Source organism: Callithrix jacchus, chromosome 21, assembly GCF_049354715.1.
Source record: "Callithrix jacchus isolate 240 chromosome 21, calJac240_pri, whole genome shotgun sequence".
NCBI lineage: Eukaryota > Metazoa > Chordata > Mammalia > Primates > Cebidae > Callithrix > Callithrix jacchus.
This window is the reverse complement of record NC_133522.1, coordinates 19603418-19625387: the sequence shown is the minus strand read 5'-3', so window position 1 is coordinate 19625387 and position 21970 is coordinate 19603418. Positions and strand designations below refer to the sequence as shown.

The following is a 21970-nucleotide window of genomic DNA, read 5'->3' as shown; positions in this document are numbered from 1 at the left end:
TACTTACTGGCAGTTTTAGGAGCACCAGTGGGGATACTCAGGTGTGGAAGCAAAAGCAATGTGGAAAACAGCCACTGGAAGACTTCCAGACTATTGGAGCTGGAGGATCACGGAGTTCAAACCAACCCCCTAGTTTTACATTTGAGAATAAGGCCCAGGGACAGGAAGGCGGTTGATTGCCCAGCATTCTCAAATGAATTAGTGAGGAAAGAGCCCTGATGCTAAGCCACATCATCCTTGTTTTCCCCTCATTGTTCAATTTGTTTCCTTACTGTCAGTCCTATCCGGTCAGATCCCCAAAGTGCCTGTGGCTGGTGATGATGTAGGGGGCAGGACTCGAGTCAGGAGGAGGCAGGACTCAACTCCACAGGCAAGGCTTGTTTACAATACCTAATTGAGGACTAGCTAAAACAGAGACAGGAGGTGAGCACCTCCCCGAAAGACACATCCACCCATATGCCATGTCAGCATGCTTTTGCCATGGTGACAACCAGAAGTTACCATCCCTTTCTGTGGCAATGACTTGATGACCCAGAAGGTACCACACTGTTTTTTAGAAATGTCTGCACAATCTTCCCTTTAATTTGCATATAATAAAAATGGTGTGTAAATATGATGGCAGAAGTGCCTCTGAGCTGCTAGTGTGGGCACAGGGCCTCTGGGATAGCCCTGCTCTGCAAGAAGGAGTGCCTCTGCTGCTGCTAGGCACAGCCACTTCAATAGAAGTTGCTTTCCAACACCACAAGCCTGACCTTTAATTCTTCCCTGGGCAAAGCCAACAACTCTCCTGGGCTAAGCCCCAATTTGGGGGCTCACCGACCCTACATCATTGAGTTTAGTTGAGTGGAGCATGGGCTTGTCCACCATGTACTGATGGTCGCTTTGGGTTCCCTGGGTGGTCTGGGAAGTGATGCCCCTGTTTTATTAATACTTTAATTATCATATATGTTGATGCTTTTGTTCACTGCATAACTGATAGTGTATGGCCTCCCTGTTTTCCTCCCATCAGTGTGAGCCCAGACTTCCCTGGCTGTGGTGAGGTTTGTTTCTTAGATAATAAGAGTAGATTAAGCACTCTGCAAGCCCTCCCTCCCCAATTGGTAGCCCGTGAATTAAAGGGTTTGAGAAGAACCAGCATAGAAGTGGTAATAGATTCTATTTCTAGATGAGCCAGGCAGTTCCAAAGCTACTATTTATTCATTCTTTCAAAATAAATACATACACCATCTATGTGACCCTGCTCACCTTCGCTCACCACATCTCACATCTCATTATATCTGGTGTCACAAGAGACACCAGAGGAAAAGCGCATGGTTGACTTGGGAAAGTGCATTCTTAATTTTGGAGATAAAATCCCTGCTGGTGGGATGCAAGGAGGGGTTATCATCACCATAATCTCAGTGGAGCACTGTAAGGGCCTAAACTTGTCTCCCAGGCTCCCCTCCAACCTCCCAGTCTCTTCTTCACAGAGCAGTTGTATTAGTCAGGGTTCTCCAGAGAAATGGAACAAATAGGAGATGTACACACATATCTTTGATTTATGTGTGTGTGTGCATTTATTTATTTATTATAAGGAATTTATCCATGTGATTATGGAAGCTGACTAGTTCCAAGATTTAGTTAGCAAGCTGGAGATCCAGGAGAGCTGATGGTGTAGTTCCAGTTGAAGTCCAAAGACCTGAGAACCAGGAGAGCCAATGGTGTAGTTCCAACCTGAGGGCTGGTAGGCTCTACGCCCAGAAGGAGCCATTTCAGTTCAAATCCAAAGGGAAGAAAGAACTGAGTTTCCAGCTGGAAGGCAGTCAGAATGTAGAAACTTCCTCCTATTTGTGGGAAGGGCAGCCTTTTTGTTCTATTTAGATCTTTGATTTTATTTTTGCCAACCCAGGCTATTTCCATATTCATGTAATGTGTGAGTCTCTGTTCCTCACACATTACATGAATATGGAAATAGATTCAGCCAGGCATCTGGGCTTTGGGAGGGGGACACCTCTGGGGTTCATCCCCATTAAGGAGGGCCGTCTGCTGTATCCAGTCTACTGATTCAAATATTAATCTCATTCAGAAGCACCAAGACTAATGTTTGACAAAATTCCTAAGTACCCCATGGCCCAATCAAAGCTTTTTATAATTGCTGGGATGGTTTATTTTCATTTTAAACATAAATCAGGTCATATCACCCCCATGCTTAAGATCCAAACACCTTATATGACCTACAAGGTCCCCTCCTACATCTCCAACTTTATTTCCCCCATCTTCCTTTCACTCACTACATTTCATCCATACTGGCCTCCTTCCAATCTTTTTTTGTAAATTTTTTTGACAAGGTCTTGCTCTGTTGCCCAGGCTGGAATGCAGTGGCACAATCACAGCTCACTGGAGCCTCAACCTCCCAGGCTCAAGCAACCCTCCCGCCTAAGCCTTCTGAGTAGCTGAAACTGCACCTGTGCACCACCACACCCAGATAATTTTGTTTATTTCTGGTGGAGATGTGGTCTCCCTATATTGCTCAGGCTGATCTCAATCTCCTGGGCTCAAACAATTCTCCCACCTCGGCCTCCCAAAGTGCTGAGATTACAGGTTTGAGCCACTATGCCTGGCCCTTCCTATATTCTGATGCCACATTTCTTTCCATCTCAGAACCTCTGCAGTTCTGTGCCTTTTGATGGATGCATTCCTGCTAGATCTTCACAAGTTTAGCTCCTTCTCATTGTTCAAGTCAAGGCAAATATCACCTCCTCAGAGACGTCTTCCCCTATCATCCTAGCTAAAGTAATTCTCACTCAATCACTATAGAGCCCATCACTCTGCTTATTTTCTTCATAGCACTTAGAACAAACCGAAACTTCCCTAGTTATGGATATGTTCATTGTTCATTGTCTTCCACTTCCACTAGAATGTAAACTGTCTTAGAGCAGAGGATTTATTGGGTTCATTTTTATATTTCCAGCTTTTACTGCACAGTAGGCTTTAAGCAAATAGTAGTTGAACAAATTAATTAACTGATGGTGGCACCAATTTTAAAGGAAAGATTTTAAAGTAGCTTTTCTTCACCCCCTTAGGAAAGACTTTTCATGTCTATGTTTCAGAAAACAAGGTGGGTCACAGTGGTTCTGTTCTTTTACCCATATGATGCACTGGCAACTCTAACTATGAGAAACACCATTTACCTGGGCATTCAGTTAAGTGCAGGTGATTTGGGAAGCACCTGGATTGGAAAAAGGTGGCAGTAGAAGGGAGGTAAATGCTGGGTGTTTTTCAAACCAATCTTCTCATCACACATACATTTTTAATGCTGTCAGAATTTAATTTGTTATACAAAGCTGGAAGCAGTAGCATTATGTGTGAATAGCAAACCATGGGAAGACTGCTCTCCTCAAATACGTTTTTTTTGGTCTCCCCCAGCCTGTCTATTTCCACCTCATTTAATGTGTGGGTCTCCGTCCCTGGTGCTGAAATAATAGAATCAGCCGGGTACCTGGGCTTTGGGAGGGGGTCACCTCTGTCTGAGGTGCTGGAACGCCCTCCCCTCTACTTCTCATGGAGCTGTTCAGCAGTGTGTGGTCACTGTGCCTTGACATTGCCGGGTCACGCTGCAATGACAGCTGCAGGAAATCACAAGGCTCGTTTGCAATCTCTTGAAGCTCATCCAGGCACTGCTGCTGCAGCCATCCTCTTGTGCTCTAGGGAGAGGGACTATTGGATTCTAAGCCCTTTTGGCAGCTCCATGAGGTGTGTCCAGCCTCAGGTGTTGTGAACCCATCAGTAATGCCATGAGAAAGGCAGAGGGCCACAGACCTAGGTTAACCACCTCCACTTAGTATGACACCTGCCAGTCCAGCCTAAGGTAGCCTAGTCTGCGGTGGCACCTCGGCAGGAATCCATGTGTTCAATGGGCAGATATGTTTCCATTTGCCTCAAGATGGAAAATAAGGAATGATCTCTGTAAATCTTGTGGCCCACAAGAAGTAAATGACAGATAATAACTTGGATTTTGGAATGACAGGGTGACTATTTAAAAATATTTATTGATGAGTCATGGTGGGTGGCTCATGCCTGTAATCCCAGCACTTTGGGAGGCTGCGATGGGTTGGACCACCTGAAACCAGAATTTCAAGACCAGCCTGGTCACCATGGTGAAGCCCTGTATCCACTAAGAGTACAAAAGTAGCCGGGCCTGGTGGTGCACACCTGTAGTCCCAGCTACTCGGGAGGGAGGCTGAGGTAGGAGAATCCCTTGAAACCGTGAGGTGGAGGTTGCAGTGAGCTGAGATTGTGCCACTGCACTCCAGCCTGGGTGGCAGAGTGAGACTCCCCTTAAGAAACATTGCTAAACTGTTGATATAACATCAAAAGGACACAAATCTTAAGTGCACAGCTTAAATAATGTGGGTATGTGTGTGTGTAACCATCATCCAGATACAAACACATAATATTTCCAGCCTGCTTTTTCCCTGTGCCACCTAACAGGCAGCATTCTCCACCAAAGATAACTAATTTTCTTCAATCTGTCACCATAGATCAGTTTTTCCTGTTCTCAAACTTCATGTAAATAGGATTATTCCATAGGCAGTCTTCTAGGTTTGACTTCTTTCACTCAACATCATGTCTTCAGATTCATCTATGTTGCTATGTATAAAGCAGTTCATTCTTTCATTCTTTTTCATTACTGTTTAATACTCTTTTATGTGAATAAACCACATTTTTATCTATCCATTCTACTTTTGATAAATATTTGGATTGTTCCCAGTTTTAGTCTATTATGAATAAAGCTTTGAATACTTTTTGTGCCGGTCTTTTGATGAACAAAGCACTTGGATTTGTTGAATATATGCCTAGGAGTGAAATTGCTGGGTCGTGGCATATACCTATGTTTTCAAAGTGGTTGTATCAGTCTACAACCATTGCTTGAAAAAAATTAATTTCTCCTTCCTGATTTTACCTCTTCTGTGTTCTCTTTATCAATGGAGATATTCTAGGGAGAGGCTGTTTAAATAGTTGTGGCTTTAGAGTTTTCTAGGGCACTCTATTGATCAATATTGATTAGATGACCATTCCCTACTAATCCCTCCCTAGAAACCATTCTTCTCACACATCTTTATTCTCTTTGGCCATCACCATGACTGACTCCTGTAATGGAATCTGAATAAAATCATGCAGAGTTAAGAAGAAATCACCTTCTTTTCTTCCTCCACACATCAGGCTAGAACGTGCCTGAGAGAAGACTCCAGCCAAGGAGTATCAGGAGTGTGGTCTTCACCACAAGTACCCTGGATGAGTCCTAGAGCTCCAGATAGGCAAAGGGCAATTAAAAATCTGCAAGGAGCCTAGGCACAATGGCTCATGCCTGTAATCCCTGTACTTTGAGAGGCTGGAGGATTGCTTGAGCCCAGGAGTTCAAGACCAGCCTGAGCAACATAGGGAGACTCCCATCTCTACAATAAATAAACAAAATTTCAGGGAAGCCCTGGTGGCTGAAATCCAGGGCAGAAGTGCTGGTCCCACTCGGAATTCTGGGCTTGGTCCCACGAGGCAGTGACTTCAGTAGGAGGAGGAGGTTTTGGACACGCTGGTCTTTCATTGCTGTGTATTGCAGCGTTATTTCAGTCCAAAATGAACTATATGCCTGGCACTGCCAGCCTCATCGAGGACAATGACAAGAAATATTTGGTCCTGCTTTGAGATGGAAGGACACTTATAGGCTTTTAAAGAAGCATTGATTAATTTAGACTTGGAAAGGAGAGTGACACACCCTTCCAGCAAGTACCCATTGAAGAAATTCTAGAAGAGCAAAGGATGGAACAGCAGACCAAGCTGGAAGCAGAGAAGCTGAAAGTGCAGGCCCTGAGGGACCGAGGTCTTTCTATTCCTCGGGCAGATACTCTGGATGAGTATTAAGTCTTTTGCCCAGAGCCTGGTGCTCTTGAAAAGTAGGGGCCGTCACTTAGTGAAAGTCACATCCTGGCCACCCCACACAGTTGATGAGAGTCTGTAGAGTTTTGAAAAGTCACTTTTATTTTTAATTATTTTACCATGCAGCATGAAGAAATCATGTAGGTGGGGTTTTTTAAAAATAATAAAATAATTGTTTAAAAAAACAGTGACATAGACTCCTTCACCTGTCACTGTGGTGCCAGCAATGACTTCTTCATATGTTCTTCATATCCCAAAATAGAGTTTATAGGGACAGTCTTCATTTACTTTTAAATAAATTATGAATCTTTAAAAAAGACTAGTGGGATGTGGTCCTAGCTACAAAGGAGACTAGGAGTCAAGGTGGGAGAATAACTTGAGCTGGGGAGGGCAAGACTGCAGTAAGCCAAGATTATGCCACTGCACTCCAGCCTGAACAACAGAGTGAGACCCGTCTCAGAAGTAAATTCTGCAAGAAGCTCTCTGCTTCAAGAACAGGAGTGGGCAATTAGGAGAAAAGAGCAAGCTCCTCCTTTGTTCCTGCTCCTCACCTTTTCCTCTGGTTCTATGAAATTTGGGGGCAACCTATCTACTGCCAGTGTATGTATAGTGTTTATATAACTTTAGGGTCAAACTGTGACTGTTTTCTAGACAGCTCAACAATTTCAGGAGCATACATTGAGTACTTTATTGACTGTCCTAAACATTGATCCATTTGTTACAGCACCCAGTGCTGAGTTCACCTTATCCTGCTGCTGTCCTCTCTGATGCTGGGATCATGATATTTCTAATCACACACTGACTCCTCTGTAAAATCAACCTCTGTGTGTGTGTGTTTCTGTTTCTCTCTGCCTGTATCTTTGCCTGTCTGTTTCTGTGTCCCTGTCTCTCTGTTTCTGTCTCTATCTTTCTGCTATTTCTGTCTCTATTTCTCTGTTTCTTTCTCTGCATGTCTCTGTCTCTGTCCTGTTTTTTTAATGTTTTTTTTCTCTAGATGGGATCTTTCTCTGTTACCCAGGCTGGAGTGCAGGTATGCAATGGTAGCTCATTGCAGCCTTGCACTTCTGGGCTCAAATGGTCCTCCTGCTTCAGCCTCCCAAAGTGTTGGGATTACAGGTATGAGCCATCCTGCCCAGCCACTCTCCGTCCTTTTGAACACTAAGTCTATGTCATCCTCCTTGCTCCTTATCTCTGGACCTCTCTTTCTCTCTGTCTTCTTCTCCTCCCACTTCCTCTTCTCTGCTATACTCTTTGGAGAAAAGACCTCTTGATTCAGAACAGCCCAGTTGGCTGGTGCAGAATAAAATGAACCTCCTGTGTTCTCCTCAGATGGAGCCAAAGATTTTTGTAGCCCTTGTAGAGGCAGCAGTAGAGATGGGTCATGTTTTATGCTTTGAGAGATGGGAGCAATCAGGGCTATGCCAACAGGACCATAGAACTTTCAGCCTGCCTTTATGAGTTGGGGTCAGGAGAGCTTTTGGCTGGGCTGAGGGTTAAAGAACTCCAAACTTAGGATGAGGAAGGTGCATAGTACACATTCCTGGTGGACTTTTGCTTGGATTTCCTTGTCCTAGAGACTTAAAGACCAGGTAGGCATGGCGAGCAAATGGAAGGTACAGAGTGTTTATTCTAGGGCCCTGGGAAGATTAGAGGATCACGTAGATCTTTGACATGCTTTTAGGGAAGTTCTGAGTACAATCTGCAGGACAGGGAATCAGAGCTTTGCCTGTCTCAAAATTATTTAATTGCCCTGTTAGCCATCCAAGCCACCTGCAGGTCACACAGGAAATGAGCTCAAATTGCAACACAGCTGCAGGGGCCTCCCTGGGCCCACCAGCCCCTCTGGCCTAGTGATGGTCACTGTCAGCACTTTCCCTCTCTATGCAGATTGATAGGGCCCTTGGCTATGACCTCAGGTTCAATTATGGCTTCAATTATGGAATAAAGAGGCTGCTACAGTACACCTACCTCTTATTAAAAACGCTGCACTCAGGGCTGTGGAGATTGGACCTGGGGGGAATCATTAGCCCACGAATTTGAAATCAATTTAAAGTGCATTTGCTTAATGGTATGAGCATTGTGAATTATCTACACATTGTTAATTTAGTTGAACATGACACCAGAGTTTTGTTTCTTAAATTGCATTTTGGGGTTGGCAAATGTGATCATGTGTGTCCTTCCTCTCCCCTCAACCCCTGCCTTCTTCCTTTTTGTAAAATTTAAAATAAAATAAAGAAAAGAAAAAAAGGTTTGATCATCTGTCTTGTGGTCTGAGCTTGAGATCTTTCACTACTCAAAAATGTTTGGCATTTGGAGTAATTAGGGCAAGAACGATGCTGCCAAGAGCTTGCACAGCTGTGACGGGCCCATGCATCAGTGACAGCTCAGGGAGGAGGGCAGAGCAGAAGAGGGAGCCTGGAGGAGTCGACCTGTCTCCCAGCTGGCTCTGCCTGGCTCAGAGTGGAAGGTGGCCATGCCCTCTTCTCTGTGGATCACTGCATCTGTCTGAATCAGGAGACAGGAACACTTGCCCAAGAGGCATCCTTCCAGGATGAGTGAGCTCAGAGTGGTTAACAGGACTGTATGTTCTTTGCAGTCACTGCCATGGAACAAGGTTGTTGCCTTCAGTGGAAGCTTTTACAGGGTGAAGTGGGCACCTTCAGATATGAGTCAGCACTGGGTGGGCCTTTGCAGGCTGGCAGGGACTCTTAGTACCAAACTGGCTGGAATTCATAAGACTTTTCCCGAGCCAATGTTCCATGGCAGGCACTGTGCTAACACTGGAGTTCAAATGTGAACAAGGACCCTGACCTTGAAAATAGCTATATTGCCAAATCATCACTTGCTTTCATGGAGCCTTTGCTCTGTGCCAACTGCTTCTCAGCACTGCTGTATTGAATCCTCACTGCGACACTGAGTTAGGTGCATCTGTGGTCCCTTCTGATGGATGAAGTAATGTTGAGTGGTTGATTGCAAAAATTCCTCTGCCTGTCTCCTCATGTCTTTGCACCATCATTTGAAATTGCCTCCCATTAAGAGTTAGGGTCTATTCCTCCACCATATGAACCTGGAGTGAACCAGGACTCACCTTGATAGCCGAAGGTGGCTGCAGTGATGTTGTGGCAGTGCTGATGGCAGGCCTGGGGAGGGTGCTAGCTTTCGAGGGGTGCCATAACTATAGAGCATAACCAGGTGGCTTAAACAACAGAAATGTCTTGTCTCACAGTCCTGGATGCCAGACTCTAAAATCAAGGCATAGATGGGTTCCATGTCTCTCTGAAACCTGGCCAGGCAAAATTCCCTCCTTGCTTCTTTGTAGCTCCTGACACTCTGCTGACCCTCCATGGCTTGTGGGCACACTGACCTATTCTCCATCCTCATGTGGCATTTTTGTCTCAGTGTCATCACCTCATCTCCCCTCGGCCATGTCTGTGTCTAAATTCCCTCTTTTTATCAGGATACCAGCTGTGTTAGTTTGCTGGGGCTGCCAAAACACATGCCACAGATTGGGGGCTTAACCCAGAAATGTTTTCTCCCAGAGTTCTGGGGTCTGTTGATCCAAGATCAAGGTGTGGGCAGTCTTGGTATCTCCTGGGCCTCTCTCCTGGGCTTGCACACAGCTGCCCTCTTGCAACCTCTAAACGTGGCTGTCAGTTCATTCTTTCATGTCCCTAGTGTCTCTCTGGGTATCCTAATCCTCTCTTCTTAGAAGGCCAGCAGTCAGATTGGATTGCAGCCCTTCTGAATGGCTTAATTTCCCAAGTGTCTCTCTGGGTGACCTAATCCTCTCTTCTTAGAAGGCCAGCAGTTGATTGGATTGTGGCCCATTTGAAAGGCTTCATTTTAATTTCTTCACCTCCTTAAGGACCTTATTCTAAATACAGTCATATTCTGATATTCTGGGGATACAAATTTTGCAGTGCAGTGACATGATACAGTGGATAATTCTAGTCATGTTGGGATTAAGGCCCGCCCTAGTGGGCTCATCTTAACTTGGTTAAATCTGTAAACACCCTGTTTCCAAATAAGGTCACATCCTGAGATACTGAGAGTTAGGACTTCAACATGGTTTCTTTCTTTTTTTTTTTTTTTGAGCTGTAGTCTCTGTGGTCTAGGCCAGAGTGAAACAGTAGATCTTGGCTCACTGCAACCTCCACCTCCTGGGTTCAAGCAATTCTCCTGCCTCAGCCTCCTGAGTAGCTGGGATTACAGGCATGTGCCACCACACCTTGCTAATTTTTTAGAATTATTTTTAGTAGAGACAGGGTTTCACCATGTTGGTCAGACTGATCTGGAACTCCTGATTTCAAGCAATCCACCCACTTTGGCCTCCCAAAATGCTGGGATTACAGGTATGAGCCACTGTGCCTGGCACAACATGCTTTTTTGGGAAAATAAAATTCAGCCCATAACAGAAGGCCATGGATGTTTCTCCTCACCCTTTAGGAACCCTGCTATTGCCCTGTGAACAAGCCCAAGCTAATTTGCTGTGTGGTGAGTGGCATATGACCCTGAGACCCCTGCCCCCACCTCCCCAACAGCCAGCTAAGCCCCCAAAGCAAAAACACCCAGTGAACCTACAGCTGACAGTGGACACATGAGGGAGTCCTGACAGGGCCAGGACCCCCCAGTGAGCCCAGCTTCTTTTGTGGCAGAATCATGAGCTAAATGCATGGCTGTCTTAAGCCACTAGATGTTGACGTGGTTTGTTAGGCAGCAAGAGATAATTGATACCTGGGGGCTCAGAGAGATCAGGAGGCTTGCACAGGTCACACAGTTACAGGTGGAACCTAGATGTGTCTCATCACCACATCAAGGGGGCAGGATATGTCCCAAGGTATCAGGTTCTGCCAAAGTGTTTCTGGGACAAGGGCTCACCTGGGTAGAACCTCTGGAATTCAGTAATCTAGGGACTAGATGAGAAGAATCTTGCCTCAGCTTCATCATTTGCTGTGAGCCCCCAGGAGAAGTCACTCCACTTTGCTAAGCCTCAGTTTTCTCATCTGTAAGAAGTGGTGGTAACATGCCTGCCTTGCAAAGTCATGAAAAGCTGGTGAGATTCTGAATGATACAGCCTCCTGTGAGGTGCACAGCCTCTCTTCTTATTGTAGCAGTGCAACATATGCCCTCTGTCTCCTCTGATGCTGACCACATCACTGAGACCCTCTGAGCCACTGCTCCCTGGGACACATTCACACATGGCGCAAACTGTCGTTGGAGTCAGCTGGCCTGGGTTTTGATCCCACCACTCGGTGAATGTGGGTGAGTCATTTTCCTGTCTGAGAAATGGGGTGCACCTTCTTCAGGGGGTGGGTGTTTGGGAGAAAGTGAGCTTTTGGAGAGCAGGCCTGTGGAAGGGACTTGGTTACAGCTCAGTTTCCCTCCCTCTCTCCCTCTTTCTCTGGCTTCTGCCTTCTTTCACTGAGGGAAGGAAGATCAGCCCTGAAGGTTCCCCAGCAGGCAGAGTGGAGTGGCCAGGGACAGCCCTGTAGGAAGCTCTTCTCATCTCCCCACGCAAACCAGGTAAGTACATGCAGCATCCTGTCAGGTAGACATGGGCATTCATATTCTGCTGACAATTCGCATTTTCACCTGGAGTTCCTTAAAGAAGAGGCAGGAGGAGGATGGGAAGCAGGGAAGGGTGGGCAACGGTGGCTGGAGAGTGACAGGTGTGGTGCCAGCTCCTCCCGCTGCAGCCAGACCAAGCCAGGACACTGCTCTGCCCCAGTTCTAATGAGATTGTTCCCATTGTACAGAAAGGCAGATGGAGGCTTGAAGGGATAGAAAATGTATCCAGTCAATAGATTTTTTACGATAAATAGACTATATGTGAGGAGAGAGCCAAGTAACAGGTTATTAACAACACAGGGCAGGGAAACTGAAGTGCTCTGTGTTCATATCCCAATATGACTATCCCAAACTTGGGACCAATAAAGGCTTCCTGGAGGAAGCTGCATCCTGAAGGAGAAGGAGAGGCTATGAAGGTGTAGCAGGTGTGGGAGGAGTGTTTAGGCAGCAAGGGAGCCACAGCTCAGCATGACTAGGGAACTGAAAAGTTGGTTCCCCTGAGGCCTGAGGTGCAACATGGAGGCAGTGGCATGAGATAAAAATGCGGAAGTCAGTGAGACACTAAAGGACCTGGAATCCTGGATGAAGTAACCTCAACTTAATTCTGGAGGCAACAGGCAATGCTTCAGGCAGCTATTGCTACAGTAAGACTGTGTAACAAACCCCTCAAACTCCACAGCTTTTCATGACAGTTACAGGCGTCAGCTGGGAGTCAGGTGACCTATACCTGGACCAGTGCAACTTGGCTCCAGGCCACACGTTGGGTCAAGTCTGTTCCATGTGTCTTTCAGCCTGCTGTATCCAGTGGGCTCGCTGGGGCCTGCTCTTCCCAGGGAGGCATAGAAGAAGAGGGAAGTCCTGTTGGACAGGAACTACAAGACCGCACTGGCCTGGCTCTCAACAACATCCCCAGAGATGACAAAAATCACATGGTTGGGCCTGACATCATTAGGACAAGAAAGCCTATCCCACCAGCAGCTGGACAGGGACCAGACAGGGACAGAATAGTGCCTGTTTATTGAAGTGCTGTGCAATTCCAAGTGTATGAATGCTGTCTTGAGTTGGGGCAAATCTGTTTTATAACAACGATGGTGGGGTGATGGCTTTAGAGGCATTGCTGTGGCCAAGCCCTTAGCAAATATTATCTTATTAAAGCACGAATATGCAGAGTGAATATAATTGTACTGAATGGAGGGGTGAACAGCTTAAGATCGGGCATGTGACCTGCCCACATCCACACAGTAAATGGAGGTGGGGTATAGGATATAATACATTCCTCTTAAAATGTTTTAGCCTGTAAATTGTTAAGAACAGTGAGTTCTGAGATCTTCTCCAAAGAACCAATGTATCAGCATGTTCAGATCCCCATCTGCCTAACACCACTCTCCCTGCACACGCAGGTAAGCACTGTTTTCATTTTTCTTGTTTTCTTCAGAATTTCTTTATGCACATGCAAGCAAAAGTGAGTACATGTTCTCTCTCCCAGCCATTTTTTTACATAAAAGCTAGCATATTTCACACACTGTTCTGCAAGTTCGCCCCCCCCCCGCATTTAATGTATCTTGGCAATTTTTTAATGTTGTTACACAGAACACTTCCTTGTTCTTAATACAGTGACAGAATGTTCCACTGTCCCTATGCCAATGGATATGTGGGGGCTCCCAGCCCTTTGCTGCACTGGACAAGCCTCTAGTGAGTCACTTTGCACTTGGCCAGTGTAGTAAGTTTAGCTTCAGGATAGATTCTCAGAAGCAGAATTGCTGTATCAAAAGAATGTGAAAATGTAATTTTGATAGTTACTGCCAAATTACTCTCCACTCTGGCCACCACCAATGCATGACAGCCTGTGTCCCCTTAGCCCAGGCAGTAGTGTGTTATCAACCCTGTAGATCTTTACTGAGTAGATAAACATAAAATGGTCTTCTGTTGTTAAAAGCCTTTCACTGTAATTTTGATTCCCTCCAGGATGAAGTCCAGCTTTCTTGGGTAGACATGGGCGTGAGCACAGCTTTGTCCTTTCTCAAGGCTCCTTGTCAGCTCGGGAGGTGAGGGGGTGGGCCTGGGCCCAGCACATGTCTCTGGGCTTCAGTTGCTTAGCAGTGAAATAGGGCAAAAGCATTCTCTCTGATGAATGCTCTCAAGAGTCCTGAGAATGCAGATTCTTGCCCAGGCAAAGCAGGTACTCCCCACACATGGGCACCCATTGATACCTCCTGGTCTCCAAGGGGAGGGAGAAAGAAGCAGGGGCTCAGGAGACATTGGAAGGGGGTAGAGGTCCCTCTGCCCTTGCTCTCCTCATGCCTTCGGCCCCTCCTCTGTGCCACATGCTGCCACCTTGTCATGTTAATTGCCTGCACATCCTCACAGACCTCAGGCTACCTGCTGTGCCAGAGCTAAAAATCAGCATCACATTAACACTCAGCAAAGCTCATTAAGACCATGAGCTGTGCATCAGTGGCAAAGGAAGGTCAAGGTTCTTTACGTGGGAGTTAGTAAATCTGGGTCCCTGTGGCACCAGTATTCACAAACAAGATGAAGGGGGATCTATTTGGAGGTAAGTAGGTGACCGGTTGTATGGCCAGAGTTCTGGAAACTCCCACTCATGACCTTCCTCATGCCTGGTCTTGGCCCCACTCCTGGAGGAAGAACACATACAGGGCCAGAGAGGTCAGCTTTGATGAGAAGATTCAGACCTGAAGTTGAGAATGCCATCCCCAGGGGTGAGCCTGGTCAGAGGCTAGTGGGGAGGGAAGCTGCCGGGCAGCCTGCTGGGTGCACACTCTTTCCCCTCTGGGCGTCTGAGTGTTCATCTGTGAAATGGGAACTCCACTTGCAGAAGTTGTGAGGGAGGCATCAGAGGTGTACAGGTGCCATGGAGCCCTTGCCACCCTGGAGGAGATGACAGTGACACAGGGCCTGCCTCCTCCACCCTGGACCTACCTGCCCAGCACCCCCAGAACACCCTGAAAAGGCAGATGCCAGGGGAAGGAAGAGGAGCTGTACCGCAAAAGGAGAGAGGTGAGGTGAGGGTTTCCTTACAAATGGGCATTATTTGTTTTTGTTTGAGACAGTCTTTGTCTCCTAGGCCAAATCTCAGCTCACTGCAACCTCTGCCTCCCAGGTTCAAGCGATTCTTCAGCCTCAACTTTTCAAGTAGCTGGGACTGCAGATGTACACCACCATACCTGGCTAATTTTTGTATTTTTAGTAGAGACGGGGATTCACCACATAGGCCAGGCTGGTCTTGGACTTCTGGCCTTATTTGGTCCACCTGCATCGGCCTCCCAGGGTGCTGGGATTATAGGTTCAAACCACTGTACCCAGCCAAATGGGCATTATTTGAATGGCATGCAAATGATATGCAAATCATTCTATCTCCATATTAAAACTAAGTTTTGGGGAAGTTCTCAGGACAAGTACTTGAAGATGTAGATCTTTTTCTAAGTACCTCCTGAGGCATCCTATTTGCCAGCCCCCTCCCCTCCCCACCACTACTACCAGGCCTCCTTCCACCAGCCTGTCCCATACTCCCTGCATGGGTGGTCATTTGGAATAGGATCAATCCTGCAGATGTGGCCTCATGCACATCTTGGGACTGCTGCCAGTGGGTCCCAGGTCAGAGCCCAGCCTGTGCCCTAATAAGGCCCTTCAGGGCTGTGTGCTTTGGGGCATGGTCCTTCCCCTCAGCCACTGTGCTTTTGGGCCTCCCAGCGTTTAGATGTTGGATGGGAAGATGCCCAGGTATGAAGCATTGTACAAACACAAGGGTTCTCACTCTGGATTTTCTAAGAATGGGCCTCTTGATCTGACCACCAACTTCAGATAACCCTGTAACCATCATTAGCCTTTGTTAGACTGTACTGAGAGGCTGTGAATCTTAATGGCTGAGGATATACCAGGGACAGGCTGGTGGGGTTCAATGCCTGGCTCCACCATTGTGTGGCTGTGTGATTCCCACAAGTCAATCTCAGATCCGTGGGTGCCCCATGTGCAAAATGGGTGTGACTGCATCTGCTCCTCATGGTTAACAAGTGAGCTCAACAACACGGTCTAACAATGTGAGAACCCTGCTGTGTCCCCGGAGAGAGATGTTGAAGTTCTAACTCCTGGTAGCTGTGAATGCGAGATTATTTGAAAATAGGGTCTTTGTAGATGATCATGTTAGAATGAAGTCACTAGGGTGGGGCCTAATCCAATATGTCTGGTGCCCCTCTTAGAAAGAAAGAAGGTGCCATAGGCAGAGAAACAGACTAAGAAGGTCACCTGAGGATAGAGGCAGAGACTAGAGTGACACAGAGACAAGAAACAGCAAGGCTGGTTTGCTACCAACCAGCAGAAGCCAGAAGAGCAGGTAACAGACTGTCCATGAAAGCCTGCAGGAGGAACCAATGCTGCCAACATCTTGCTTTTGGACTTCCAGCCTCTGGAACAGTGAGAAGAAACTCTTGTTGTGGAAGTCACATAGTGTATGGATCTTTCATATGTCAGCCCCGGGACACGGACACAAACCCTGAGGAGAGCCTCTGGCATAGTAAATGCCATCTGCTAAGCTCACTCACTGTTTGCCTGATGTCGTTCTTCACCATGCATAGTGGGCCCAAGGTCTAACAGTCCCTCAACAAACACTTGCTAAGTGGAGGACGCCATGGTGAATGTCTGCCTTGCATCCTCAGGCCCCCAGTTAGTATTTATAGAAGACCAGGAGGACTAGCCTGGAAACCATCTTTGGTGTCTTTCCCACACTCAGGGATTTGTTCTAGCTCAGTCCGAGTCCACAGTCATCAAGCCTAGTGGCAATGTCTGTCCCCAGGGAAAGAGCTCAATGCCCAGCACCATACTTGGCATGCCAAAGGCAGCCTCAAAATGCCCCTCTGTGGAGCCAGTTGGACCATTTAAAGAGAAGCATCTCTTGAACCCCACCTCCCCCAGAGCATCCTGTGACCTGTTCCAGGAGGGTCGGCACCCTCCAGCCCATGCCCCTCTCACTCTAGTGTGAGCCCCAGCCTTTGTGCCAGGTTCAGGATGGGCAGTGTGTACAGTCACACTTCAACTTGAGAAATGTGGTGGAGTCAGCAGTGCTTAAAATGCTCATGTTAACAGCAGCATCTACAATCCCATGTCACTTTAATAGGAAACCTCTGCCATGAGCAAGTGGCAGGTGTGGCAGCTCCTCCCCACAGCAGCCACCCCTCAAAACATCCACTTGGAGTAGGTGGGAAAGATAGGGGCTTGGATCTGTGAGGAAAGCTGTGCTGAGCACCACAGCTCCCAGAGAGGGCCTTCGAAGTTTCCCTTGAAACTGGGGTCAAGGGTAGGACATGCAGAAGCTTAAGCCAGGTCCCTCTGTCTTCTCTGGCCAGGACCAAAAGGCCCAGGGAGGGCGGCAGGGCCATTCAGCAGTGGCCGCAATAAAGCTGAAGGGGAGGGTTATGGGGGGCAGGGGTGTGAGGTCCCCCCGAATCCACTATGCTCTTCCTGAAAAACCCTGAGGGCAGCATAGGACTTGGAGGCAGCTCTGGCTCTTCCACTGATCCAGCGACAGGGCAGTCACTGTGTCCTGGTGCTTCAGTTTTCACATCAGTAGAATGGGGGCAAGATCTCCTACAAAAACCACCTGACCCCCATGGTGACCAGGCATGCAAGGAAGGCTTGTTTCTTCTGCCACTAGGCAAAAAGCCTAATGTAGCTGCCAGCAGCCCAGCCTGTGGGGTGGCGGCCATCTCCAACTCCCAGCTCTGAAAAGGCAGCATGGTCCACACCATTTGTATGGATGTCAGCCTACACACCAGCCCAAAGGGTGCCCCAGACCCAGGCTTGGGGACACAGCTAGCCGGAGCCCAGCTGGGAAGCAGCTCCTGTCCTCCACCCATGGGACCAAAAGTGCAAGTGTCCAGAGCCTGGCCTGGGCTATAGGGAGGACCCTGCGGTCAGGGGGATTTTATAGCCACTCCGCAAAAGCACGAGGCAGGTGCCCAGTCCCAGGGCCCCTGTCAGCAGCACAGCATCCAGGGCCTTGAGGAAGAAAGTCTGGGTCCAGGTGAAGGAGCCAGGCACCATGATGCCCAGCAGGGCAGTGCTGATGGTCAGCGTGTAGAGGATGGACACGCCCATGTTGAGTGCCACGATCTTGCCAAATTTGGCAAATGGGGCGATGAGGCAGAAGAAGAGGGGCACTGTGGTGATGACCGTGGTGAGGGCACTGGAGATGATGGCCACACCCCCATGTCACATGGCCTCCAGTGTACGCCACTGGTGCTGTGATCAGGCATCCTGGGGGCGAGAAGAGAGCTGGGGGCCCGGCTTGCATGTGGGACTTTTCTGGCCAGTGTCTGGGTAATCATGCACCCCCACCCCAGGCTGGGTTCCTGCTCTGTAACTGGGATGAGAGCTGCAAGCAGCCTCACAGGGTTGGGAGGGTAGGCACACGGTGGGTGTTGCTATGGCAACAGGATGCTAGGGTCTGCACAATAGGTCCTCATAAATGGGAGTCCTGCTTGGAACTCATTTTGTTTCTTTGACCACAGGCAGTTAAATGTGTAACTGATTTGATTTTTACATATTTGTGAATGTTTTCACACAAGTGCAATTTTTAACTAAGGAAAAAAATTGTTACTAGGCCCAGATCCTTTTGCACTGAGTACATAAATACGTCCTCACGAAGCCAGCAGGGGCTGCAACAGAGTTGCGGCCTCTGGGTCATGGCTGGAAGGAGAATGAGCCATGGACTTGGGGCAATGGGAAAAAGGAAGGGCCCTTAGAATCCTGTGTCTGGTCCAATTTTCTCATTGATCACTTGGGGAGACTGAGGCTGGGGGGAGTGGACCTTAGAACGTGATTCCCTGAGGCTTGGGGATCAGCTTTTGGAAACCTTAGTTCCTAGAACACAGTCTGCATGAGGGTCCTGGTACTGGGGTGTCCAGCTGCCCTTGAGGGTCCCTCAGCTGCACGGACCTTAGAGAAGACCAAATGTGACTGTAGGGGGTTAAGGCAGGCAGGATGCTCACCTTGGCCTGGTGGGGGGAGCAGGTTCTCTTTGGCCAGCAGGTAGCCTTCAACCAGGTGGATGCAGTAATCCACGGAGGAGCCAACAAGGATGGACAGGGAGATGACTTCCATGGTGCCCATCTCCCAGATGCTCCAGTACATGATGGTCACCACCAGGCATATGATGCCTGCCAGGGGACAGTAAGGGAGGCAGCCTGGACTCCTGCCCTGGAGGCCTTAGGGGAACAGGGATGTTTGGAGTTCAGCCCCATCCTCAGGTGGCAGGAGGGACAAGGCACACTGAGAGGGCCCCCAAGGGAGGGGAGAAGTGTAACAACACATCACTGAGCTGAGGGCTACTACCTGGGTACCGCAGCTCTGCTTGGGAGCACAGATCTATAAGCCAGTGTCCCAGATGGCACCGGCAGGTCTTGTGACATGGAGCATGGGAAGGGAAGCCTCCAGTGACAGTGAAGGGATCAGAGAAACTTGCTATCTGGAGGCCACCAGGGAGACCCTGCCTGTTGCCGTCCTCACCAGCTGGATGCCTGCCAGCCCCTCACCCACATACCCAAGATGCTCAGGAGCACGGGCAGCAAAAGCAGGATGTGGGTGGTGAACACAGCCATCACGGCTACACAGATGAGCAGGGACAGCACCAGGCCACACAGGGTGCTCTGCACCCCTGCAAGAAAGAACAGGGCCTCAGTGCACTGCTCTGTGGGTGGCTGCAGCCAGCTGTGTTGCTGGGGTGAGCCCTTGACCTCTCTGAGACTCCAATTCTCCACCTGTAATATGGGGTCATAACAAGACCTACCCCACAGGCCTTGTTTGGAGTTGAGGAGAACACAGGTTAAGCCCTCAGTCCAGAGCCTGGCACCTAGGGGGTGCTGGTAACTGGCAGCTGCCATTATGGTCATGACTGCTACTTTTTTCTTTTTTGTTAAACGGAGTCTTGCTCTGTTGAAGGCTGGAGTATAGTGGTGTAATCTCGACTCACTGCAACCTCAGCCTTCTGGGTTCAAGCGATTCTCTTGCTTCAGCCGCCTGAGCAGCTGGGACTACAGGCACATCACCATGCCCAGCAAATTTTTGTATTTTTAGTAGAGGAGGGGTTTCACCATGTTGGCCAGGATGGTCTTGATCTCTTGACCTTGTGATCTGCCTGCCTCAGCCCCCCAAAGTGCTGGGATTACAGGCATGAGCCACCGTGCCCGGCCTGTTACTTTTTAGGTGGCCAAAGTCCAGATCAGAGAACATGGCCAGATGTGCCCGATAGGAGAGGACCCAAACTCCAGCCTCTGATTAGTGTTCTGGCCATTGTGTCACTTTGTTTCCCAGGGCTCTTGGTCAGGAAGGAGAGTGTAGCTCAGAAAGGCCGCTTCACACCCTCCCTGCCCCAGGTCCCTCTGCCTGAGCCCCTGTCTGCCCGGGGTGGAGGGATGGGGCTGCCGCTTGCCTACAATTTCCATGAAGATCTTCTTCCAGTGTTCACAGCTCTGGAATCCCCTGTGCATGGCTGAGCCCTCGGGGAAGGCCTGCAGCTGCTGCTGGAGGAAGCTCTCCCAGCTCAGGTAGTCTGAGTACATCTGGAAGGAGGATTTGCCTTTGTACATCGTCTGTGAGGAGAGGCAGGAGCTGGTGAGACAGCCAGGAGCTGTGTGGCCCACCCACCTTTCCCAGGGCATGGCTGGTCTGTTCTGTGGCCACTAGTGGAGTGTTGTGTGTGTTAGGGAGGGTGTGAATGATGATTCAATTGAAAACGAGTCCTGACCAGCTTCTGGAGGCATCATGTAATTATTATAGCAGCGCTGGTCCAGATGCAACCATGGTCCTGGCCCACCAGAACCCCCTTCAGTTCCCAGGGCCCGCATGCTCTCATGTCCATGCAGAGTGCATGCTGTTCCTTCTGCCTGCTCAGCCAGTTCTTGTTCATCCTTCAAGGCTTTCTGGGGTCCTGTCTCCTCCAGAAAGCTTTCCTTGATGCCCCAAAGTGGGCCTCCTTTGAAATCTCCAAACCCTCAGGGCTTCCCCAGCTCTTGTCACTGCCTGGCAACCTGCCTGGCCCTGGAGTGTGAGACTGGGAATTGCAAGAGCAGGAGAAGCCTGGCTGGCCCACAGTGCCCAGCCCTGATGGGTGCTCATGGATGATGAATGAGAGAAACAGGCACTTTCCCTGCTCTAGAAGGTTCTTAAGGTATCTGCTGATCAATTCTGCTCTTGCTGCACATAAGCCAGTTCACAGGAGCCCTGTGTATGTGTGTGCACGTGCATGTGTGTCTGAGGACTGGTGGGGTCAGCCTGGAAGTGGGTGCCCTGCCATGTGGTAAGCCTGAGTGGGGACTTCTCTCCTCCCTGGAATTACCTGGCACTTCAGCCTGCAGAGGGAGGTGAGTTTTGATATATGGTGCAACATGGATGAACCTCATACTGAATAAAATGAACCAGTCACGAGCTGGGATCATTGGCTCACACCTGCAATCCCAGCACTTTGGGAGGCCAAGGCGGGTGGATCACAGAGGTCAGGAGTTCAAGACCAGCCTGGTCAACATGGTGAAACCCCATTTTTACTAAAAATACAAAAAATTAGCCAGGCATGGTGGCGTGTACCTGTAATCCCAGCTACTTGGGAAGCTGAGGTAGGAGAATCACTTGAACCTGGGAGGTCGAGGTTTCAGTGAGCTGAGATGACTCCACTGTACTCCAGACCGGGTGACAGAGTGAAACTCCAGTTTAAGAAAAAAAAAAGAAAATGAACCAGTTACCAAAGGACAAATGCCATATGATTCCACTCACATGAGACTCCCTAGAGTTGTCAAATTCATGGAGAAAGTAGAATGGTGGGTACCAGTGGCTGTGGGAAGGGGAGGGGAGAGTTGGTTTTTAACAGGGACAGAGCTTCACTTTGGAAAGATGAAAAAAATTCTGGAAGTTGATGGTGTTAATTGTTGGATAACAGTGTGAACATACTTAATGTCACTGAACTGTATGCTTAAAAATGGTTCAGGCTGGGTGCAGTGGCTCACGCCTGTAATCCCAGCACTTTGGGAGGCCGAGGTGGGTGAATCATAAGGTCAGGAGTTCTAGACCAGCTTGGCCAACATGGTGAAATCCCATCTCTACCAAAAAATAAAAAATAAAAGATAATTTGCCAGGCGTGATGGTATGTGCCTGTAGTCACAGCTACTGGGGAGGCTGAGGTGGAATAATCACTTGAACCCAGGAGGCAGAGGTTGCAGTGAGCCAAGATGGTGATGCTGCACTCCAGCCTGGGTGAAAGTGAGTGGCTAAAAAAAAAAGGGTTAAGATGGTCAATTTTATATCATGTATAGTTTACCACAGTAAAGTAAAAAAAACCAATCTTTAAAAACCCATCTGGGGCTTTGAACTGGTGTCTGCATTTGCCTGATTTCTTGCTGAGGGCTCCGAGGCCCCCCTGGCTGGTGGCTGGTGGCCAGTAGTTTCCTTTCTTGTGCAATGAGTCACACAAGCAATAGGAAGGAAG

General features: G+C 48.5%; 2 pseudogenes; one reads left to right on the top strand and one right to left on the bottom strand.

Annotated features, from left to right (window-relative positions):
- The first annotated feature begins 5613 nt into the window (after positions 1-5613).
- LOC118149866 (U6 snRNA-associated Sm-like protein LSm1 pseudogene) lies at positions 5614-5898 on the top strand (annotated as a pseudogene).
- Positions 5899-16997: 11099 nt separating this feature from the next.
- The window catches only part of LOC100389901 (protein dispatched homolog 3-like), a 55355-nt pseudogene continuing 50382 nt past the window's right edge, over positions 16998-21970 (bottom strand).